Source organism: Ambystoma mexicanum, chromosome 6p (assembly GCF_040938575.1).
Source record: "Ambystoma mexicanum isolate Mex_15411 chromosome 6p, UKY_AmexF1_1, whole genome shotgun sequence".
Taxonomy (NCBI): domain Eukaryota; kingdom Metazoa; phylum Chordata; class Amphibia; order Caudata; family Ambystomatidae; genus Ambystoma; species Ambystoma mexicanum.
This window is the reverse complement of record NC_090935.1, coordinates 1,467,918,856-1,467,928,313: the sequence shown is the minus strand read 5'-3', so window position 1 is coordinate 1,467,928,313 and position 9,458 is coordinate 1,467,918,856.

Here is a 9,458-nt window from a genome sequence, read left to right as displayed (position 1 = left end):
GAAGTGTGCAGCAGTAATTCACTTCCTGGAAATGTGTTCAACTTCTAATTGCCCTAGGCTGATGATGCTTGGGAGCTTGATTTTAGGTTTTAGAATAGGGTTGACTTCGGATCATCAGTCCTTTTTAAAAATAGGCTTAGTTTAGGGATGGACTGTGAACAGCCTCATAGACATTATGTTAATCCAAGGATCTTCCACTCTTTTGCTTTAACATTTTCCTTTCTGTGTTACCCTTACTCTGTAGGCTGTGATCCAACACATACCTAGTTCAGACAGGACTTTTTCCTGAGGGGGAAATCTTGATTGCCCGAAAGAACATAACTGATCCTGCAACCAAGGGCGGGGTGGAGGGTGCGGGGGTTGGGGGGTATGATATGATATGATAGGTTATTTATAACGCGCTAAATACCCAGAGGTTTCTAAGCGCGGAACGGGGGATCAAACCTGTGTTGCTCCATGTCGTCTTACTTCCAAGACGAGCACGTTACCCCTGAGTTACCCCTGAGCTATCCTCCCGAGGTGTTGAGGGTCGCTATACTCCCTTGGAAACTATACAACTGTGGGGAAGTCCACTGCCAGAAAGTCTTCTTTTCTGTTGGTTAGTCTCTGCTCCAGTCTTTTGTTGGAATGTGTAGCCAGTTTGTGCTGTTACTCTACCATTCTGTTACAACATTCTGTTGCTGAAAATACACCATTTTATGTCATTGTAAATTCTTGTGCGTTGTTTCTCCTGGCTCATGACATAGCCAAAGAGCCTGTTAAAAAAGGACACACTGAGAGGATGCAGCAATAACTGAGCAGCTATACTAGAAGAGAAAACACAGACAAACCAGTCCTTTTCAGGACATAAACATTTGTCTATATGGACAATAGGGATAATGAACATAAATTGGCACATTTTCAACAGTCAATATAGCAGACACGAAACACCACTTTCTTCGTTAAAGCGGAACACTAGTATTAGAAATAATTTCAACAGAAGTGGCGTAAGAGTGAAAACAACACAACATCATCAGCTTACTATCAAAGAAGCATGGTATTGGGACATTAACCATATTCTCGCGCAGCAAATGAACCAACTGGCTTAAATTACAACTTGTCTGCAATGAGAGGACCTGCAAAACAATCCTTCTCTTGTCATGCACCCACCCTCTGGAACTTGATCCCGGTGTCGGCTCAGAATGCCCCCACAATTCTCTTATTTCACAAATCTCTCAAAACATGGCTCTTTCAGCAACACCTGACAAGGAATAATTCCAGTGGACGCACTTGCGGACGTACAGTACTGCGCTTCTATTAAAAGATGGCAGCCCAAATGCTGGCTACCCACACTCTCACTCCGCTGCTCTCGATCTAGGTCTGCACTTTAAACAATAAACAAAACAAAAATAAAATACTTAGTGCAAAGTGTAAACATTCACTCACAAAGGGACTATATAAATATGCATAGGCTTAACTGTAATGTGGCTGAAACTGGAATATACTGAATGCAACTATTCCATGGCGAGTTACCAAAAATGTTGAAATATATGTGGCTGATTTATTAAGCTAAGAAAATTGTGTAAATTACCCTTGTACCAAAGAAATGGCTTACGTGCTACTTACACTATATTTTGGAGCTTAGCAAATGCAGTCTTACTTAAGCTTAGTAAATCAGCCCATATATGTTGAAAATACTGTATAGAAAGTAAGAACACACATCACAGGAACCTGTATTAATAAGGTGCCCACGCTCCCCCTTCAGGGGGTAATTATGTTGGAATGGTTCATACTGAAGATGATGGACAATGGATAGTGATTCAACAGGAACATTGCAGAAAACGTTCTATGCAAAAGCAAGCGGAAGCTCATCTTCACGACAAATAGCAATGTGATTACATTAAACAGGTGTGTGGAATGTAATAGTGTTAAAATATATACTGTCACAGTGGAGAGATAAACAGATAACTCAATATTCTATTTTACAAACAAGGTAGGGCAAGAGTTTGCGGTAGAATGGCTATAAGAGTGGGTAAGAATCTAAGAAACAAAAGATGAGCGGTTCCAGCGGGCTTAAGGACTGTAGTCCATCCCTCTCTGCCCTTGCACGCCCCCTCCTGGTGGTGTAGTGAAAGTCATAAAGTCTGTGGGATTTAGGTGTACCCAGCTCTTCATTCTTGCTTCATCTCAGAGGTTGCTGTGCCATCTTTCATTCATGAAGTTGCACTCCAAGGTGGTCTATTCCACCCATCAAGACTCAAGGACCCCTGAGTACGTTACTGCGGTTTCCAGAGTCTGATTGAAGCTGTACCAGGCCTCCCAGGGCTTGCGACAAATTGAGCAATGGCACCACAGCGGTTCTGGAAGGGTCTATCAAAGTGTAATTAAACACTGTATTGATAGACCCTCATGACCTGGAGCCCTCCCCTGGTTTCCTGACATCCATGTCTCCATCCCTTCTTCTGAGTTATGTCACAGATGGCTCAAAGAACACTCCAACTACCAGATAAGCCCTACCCCTTTTTCCTTCACACGGCTGTCGTTTTGCAACAACGGGGGCTCGCATCGGTGAATGTCAGTTCATTGATCTGTAATTATTGGAGAATTGTTGTCAGGCTTACGCTGTTCTGGAGCGCTACAATTTGAGTCTCTCAGAGATCCCTCTTCCTTCATTGTTGGGGCATGCCACGGACTCTCGGCGGTGCAGTTTGTTCTGCTGCTGCGGGGCTGTTCTGGTTCATTGCTTGGCATTTATTTCTCTATTTATGGTGACATGGGGCATTCCACTGCTCCGAATGTTGGAGGTCTTGATGAGTTACATTCACGCAGTTGATCTGCCTGGGTTTCTGGGCCTTCAGGATGCCTGTAATTAAAATAACAAGACAGACAAGCATGTATTTGAAGAGGTATGGGTTGATACAAAGTGGTACTTCTCAAATACAAACAGGCACTTGGGGAGTGGACAGAGCAGAAACACGTTGAGCTCTCAGTGTTGTAATTGCTGTTAAGAAGGGGAATTGAATATGCATTAGTGTTCCAGATATATTTTATAGTAGAAGAAATATTGAAGAAAGAATGGTGTACATGTAGAATGGAAATAACAAATCTATTTACCAAGTGATGTATTAGCGAAGGGGCACAAGAAACTATGAAATAACCAGAATTTTTGTATGAAATTGAAGAGAGGGTCCCTGGAATGACCCTCATGTCCCCTGTGCGCATGTCAGCACGAAGGACGAGAAATGAGAGATGCCACTCGCTGTTTGGCCAACCCCCAGTTGGACCAGTGTATTCCACGTATGGGAACAGATATTCTCTGAGACAACCATTCAAACCCTATCCAGCTGATGTATTTGCCAATACAGGTGCCTCATCGCTGGATCAAGTTGACTGATAATAATAACCAGTCGTGCCAATGCCATTAATGACAACACGACATAGAAACGTTAGCCACGAAGTAAACTCGCACCCCTGCACAAAGTTACGTAGACACACATACGCATACGAAGAACATGCTTATACCGTTCTATAAAGGACAGATACATATAAATACTGTCAAAACCTTTTTCTTTTTATTTATTTATTGTTATTTATTGTTTGCTTATTAAGGCGCTTCTACAGCAAGTACAATACTGTTTGGAAGCGCCCACAGGGTGAGGGGAGTGAACAAGGGAGTGAAACGCATTACAAGCACAATATTTAAAGCATTGGAGGGAAAAAGGAACAAACCTACTATGCCTTGTGAGTATTCAGAACGTGCAGTGCAGCAAGAAAGGGGGCAGAGGAGCTAAATGCTGGAGAGTCCAAGCTCAAGGATGAGCGACAGCACAGATGAAGTGCTTGAAATGTTGAGTGCTACACAGCCAGGTGCCATGTTAGTTATAAGTGTGAACATCCACGGAGGAGGGTGTGCCAAGGCCATTGCTGAGGGTGGGCAGAAGCTGAGGCGATTGTGTGTGGGAGGTCAAGGGCCCTGAGAATGCACAAGAGCCCTGGACACCAAGCACAGCAACTGTGAGATTTAAAGAGGAGGGAAGAAGGTAAAGAGGAGTTAAAGCGGAAAGTCGTGAGGAGCTTCCGGAATTTAAGAAAGTCCTGCTCAAGGTGTAGAGGGAGGGAAGGCTGTTCCAACGGAGGGAACCAGCTGAGGAAAGTGATCGCCCACCAACTCTGAATAGTGAAATGCTTTACATACAAAGAGTTGGTGCCAGAGGAACGTAGCCAAAGGCAGAAACGCAAGAGAACAAAGCCTGCATTGGAGCTAGTTTTCAACCGCTTCATTGCAACTAACCACGAGGAACTACGGGGACATATGAAGAACCAAGAAAGAATTGCGGGATTTTTTATAGGTGTGGTCCAACTTGTTATGCCTAACAACCTTTTCCCATTAGAATTTCAACGTGTCGCGTTGGTGTGAGACAAATTAGTTATGTTTTCACAATTTTGTGTTTGAAAATTAAACAAATTAACTTTAGTGCCCTTAATACTTGTTGACACATGTTTCGGCTTGACACTAAGCCATTTTCAAAATAGTAGGGCATATATTCTTCATCCCATTTCTTTAAATTGCTAGTCAGTAGGTATGGTATCTTCCAGTTAAATCCTGTTGTTCAACTGTAAATTAAAGGCTGTGAAATACAAAATTGTGACAATAGAACTAATTTGTGGTGCAATTTTCTTGTGTGAGAATATCGATCAACATATAAAGAACCAGCAAGGCTCTGATCATTACTAATCTATAAATAAACTATTAGACCACATCAGGAAACCATAGAATGATGGTAGTGAATCTGCAGGAAACCATAGGCCTCAGAATATGGAAGAAGAGATGCAGACTCTGTAGCGCGAAGCACAGAGCGAGTGTTCGCAGCCAAGGACAAGGACGGGGGAACATTCATGACTCCTGGGGCAGGGAGCCACCTGCAAAATAACAGAATAAAATGCTCACTAATTGCAGACCGAAAAGCTCAGTTTTGTGGTCCTCACCCATGTGACTCAGCCAAGCTGAACAATGGCTTTCCACTCATGGTGGGAAAAGGAGCTGTTCCCAGCAAAGCAGACAACATTGACACATGCGTTGTCCACCGAACATTGCAACATGCAATGTCCCAGACTAGGTGGCTATATCAGTGGTAACAATGGGGACACACAGTCTTTCTCATCATCCTGAGAAGGCACACCGAGCGCTGTGAACAGAATAGCGTCCCAGGCCTAGGGAGACCCACTGCAGCCAATCCAGGTGCTCAGATCTTGGGGGATGCATAATGTTGCAAGAGCCAATGGTCATTGTGTGACCCTGCAACAAAGTAATAGATAGATTTGGGGAAGTCTCAGGCAAACCCACTTGACATGGAAAGACCAATAGTGCAACTAATATAGGGGACTTCCATAGGTAGTATCACCCGAGCTACCCAATTGATACAGCCCTTAATGTTTTTGGGATGGGTTGGTGCTTGTGACATCACTAAGAAACAAAACCAAGTGACGCAGGCTCAGGAGCTGTGATTGCCAGAGATTTGGGATGTTTCCTGTATGATTCCTGTCTTTTGGAGAATAAAGACGGTTTAGTTGCCCCATGGCCGGATGGGCCCCAAATGCTCTGCTGGATTGTGACACTATCGATACGAATAACCCCCATCCTTTGGCATATGATTACAAAGTGGTAGCAGAGGATGGTTTGCTACATTCCATCGGCACAAAGCCGTCTCTTCCGTCGCAACACATGGAGGGCTGTGAGGTGGCCCACGGAATATCACATGGAAGGTGCACCCTGTGAAGAGGCCATCAGCAGCCGCTTTGAAGAAAATCCTGCCAGCTGTTCGTGGGACGCCCAGCAGACCAGAAGGGCGGAGTGGCAGATTGGGGGAGAGCCGGTGGCCGAGCAGCGTCAGCGGGTCACAGAGTGTAACTATAGGGGGAGTAGTGAATAGATGTTGGGTGATGTTGAATATTGGTGTGGCGGGAAAACACAGAGGCGGATGTTAATTGTTCATGGTTAGGGAACATTCGATCTTGAGGTGACCAGTTTCGGCAGTTGGCCTAGATGATTGGCTCAAGGCTACGGATGATAGAAGCTATGTAAATATTGGATTTCCTGTGGGTTGGCCATTGCAGCTCGGGTCATGAATGACGGTATACACATGTATAGGGCTTAGCGAGTGGAGCTAGCTTGAATCGCAGAAGGTGTTCATATGGTTAAGTCCTGCAGAGGCGTTTTATATACAAGGCAACACTGTAGGTACAGATTGATCATGTGAAGTATTGGTATCCCCTGTTAGGAGGCAGGAAGACAGGTGTGAATATATGTTGTTTGTATTTGTCGCAGTCTTGGTGTCGTTGGGAAATGTGTTGGTCAATTTTGTGAGAGGGCGGGAATCGGCGACTGTTCTTCTTTTTCCTTCTTTATTATAAAGGTGACATCACCAGTGAGTTTTGTGTTTAGGACTCGGTGAGCACGAGGGAGTGCAGAATTCTTTTGACAAAAATGGATTGAAGGAGTTGTGGTGTTTTGAGGCGGTGCAAGGAAGGTGCATGTGCCAGATTAGTAGGCATGCCTGAGAAGGTGGAGAGTTGCAGAAGGGCGGCGCATGGACCACTCCCATGATATTTGTTGAGAGCCGGAGAGGCTTGTGATCTCGTGGATTGTTATTGGAATATTTGAGGTTAACATAAAGTAAAGTGCATTTGTTTAATAAGAACGGAAGTGACGAAAGCCCCAACCTGGGGTCAAATAAGTATTAAAGTAATGTATTGTGGGGGACACACCCCTACAGCACATGTGCAGGTCCCTTGCGTGATATAAGGACACAATCTATAAATATATCACGGAATGGAGATGAAGCACAGAGGGTAAACTGCCTAAGTGATGGCCAAAAGGTTGGAGCTTCTCCAAATGTATGCAGCAACCTACAAGGGGAAGACATTGAATAAGCAAATGGCTATATTCGAGCTGTGGAAAATGTTCCAGGACAATGGAGGGGATGTGGCACGACATCACTGGATGCTGAACCAACAGGATGCCGCAGGTGAAAAACCCTCAGCCCCTATCCCTCCTCCTACTGAACATGAGAGCGAAGGTGCAACAGCAGGGACCCAAGGATTATATCCAGCAAGGGAATTACAGGAGGTGAAATGAGAGAGCGCAGCGAGATCCAGGCACGCATAAAATGAGAGCGACATGGGGATGGAACAGAGACAGGAAGGAACAAAGAATATAGTATCAAACGAGTGGGTAGGCAGCCAAATATTGCTCAAACGAGACGGGAAGGCAGTGGGAGAAGTGGGAGGTCCTACTAAGGAATTAATGGGTTGTAAGGACACGAGTGAAGCAAGAGAATGGGCAGCGATAATGGAAGAAGTAGAGAGGCGAGAGAAGGGGGAAAAGGAGAAGTGCAAAAGAGCACGAAGGGAGAGAAAGAAGGCAGAAGCACGAGAGCACAAACAGCGAGAAACGTGGCGACAGAGTGAGCTCAAAGATATGGCAAGGAAAAGGGCAAAAGAAGAAAGGGAAAAACAAGTACAGACAAAGAAGGAGAAGTGGAAGTAGAGCGTCTCCTCAGAGAGCAACAGTGCAGGGAAGAGGATTAGCGTGCTGTGAGGGAAGTGCAAGTAAAGTTGGGTTTAGCATGTTGTTGTGACAACAAGAAGAGAGAGGAGCAAGAAGAGCTACCCAGGAGTAACTGCACAGAATACGGCACACAACGGTTCACCATTTCACAACCGCTGAGCATCCATGTGGTGCGGTCAACGGGTGCAGTACCAGGACACCTCAGACATTTGCACGATTATGGCATTCAAAATTGGGTGAGACGAAAACCCCTTGCAGTGCATTCAAACTATTAAAGAACAACTGAGACTTGAAATGAGTGAACCTTGGGACAAGATATTGGGATTATCCTATCATATACTATGTCAAGGGTTGCCGGAGCAGCTGCGAAAGCAGCTTAAGAAGTTGGTGGGGATGGAGGCCTAACCATGGTCTGAAATCCACCTAACTATAGTGCACTGTTGTAGGCTAATGCAAGATAACGCGAGAAAGAATTTCGGGGAAAGGATGCAGGAAGAGGTAAAGTTATTGGAGAAGAAGCTACCAAAATATACAATGGAAGGGGCATTGTTAACGAGCATGGAAGGACAAGGTGCGCGGTACAGACCACCACCCACGGGATGAGGTTTCATGGGCAGGGTGACATGCACCACGGATTTAGAGGAAGAGGGGAACAACCCAGGGGAAGAGGGTGCGGGTCTCAGATGCAGCACACGCAAGAAGGGTTTTCAGGGGGATATCAGAGACAAATGGGAGGACCACCCCAGTGTTGGGTGTGTGAACAGATAGGGCACATTTCTTGAGTATGTAGGAACAGGGGGGGATACAACAGAATGGGGGGATGCAATTTCAGCCCACATATCAGGGAGAACAGACTGATTAATAGGTTCCGGACCAAACACATTGACAGGGACAGCCATCAGATGCACACACACACAAGCGTACCAGGCTATGACACAGACACCACAGTTACAGGGGCCCCTACAGCCATACTCACAGGCACCACCTGCACCGCAGATGCAGAATAATATGCAGTCACCATACACTACACAGCAAAACAACAGGACACTGGCACGCATAGACCCCATAGGAATGACTCCCATTGGGAAATTGGGAGGGGTGACTGTGGTGGAGGGCAACCCATTCACAGGGAATTGAATGTCATTGTATCCACAATAGGACAGCTCACAGATGAACCTGATGTGTTCCATCCTATCGCTTACACCCAACCCGACAGAGGGACCATGTATAGGGGTGACGATAGGTGACAAAACCTTCTCCTTTCTTGTAGATACGAGGGCAACTAGATCCTGCATCAGGGAAGGAAGGTATCCAATGTCAGGCAACGCCATGAATGCACAGGGATTTTCTGGGGCTACAGATTTGGTTCCTTTTACAGAAGATCTTACACTTTCTATAGGCGAGCATGACTTAGCTCTACCCTTGTGTTCTCAACAGACACCAGTAAACATAATGGGAAGAGACATTAAGAGCAAAGCTAACATGACCATCTCATTCACTGACCAAGGGATAGTGTGTTCCTGTTAGGCGATCCTCTGCACACCAGGCCACTACACATCAGAACACTGCTCACATTCCCCCAGCATCCCCTCCCAAGCTTCGAGGCTCAAGTGATTCGGTGAACCCACAGAACCGAAGACTCCGTACCAGCTTTAGTGTACGGGCTCGATTACAACCCTTTCTGCATTGGCAATTGCCTTGGAGAACAGATAGCAGAAGGGGCGGCGTTTCGTCTTCACGTCGGTCATGTGATACACTGTGGCGTTCCTCACGTGATCTTGATGGACGTCACATGACCCAGAGAAGTCACATGACCCAGGGACGCTCAGTATAAAGGTCTGAGAGACAGAACGCTCATTGCTTCTCAGCTGGCTTCAGTCCCTGTTTGGCGTTACTACTTGCTCCTTGTTAT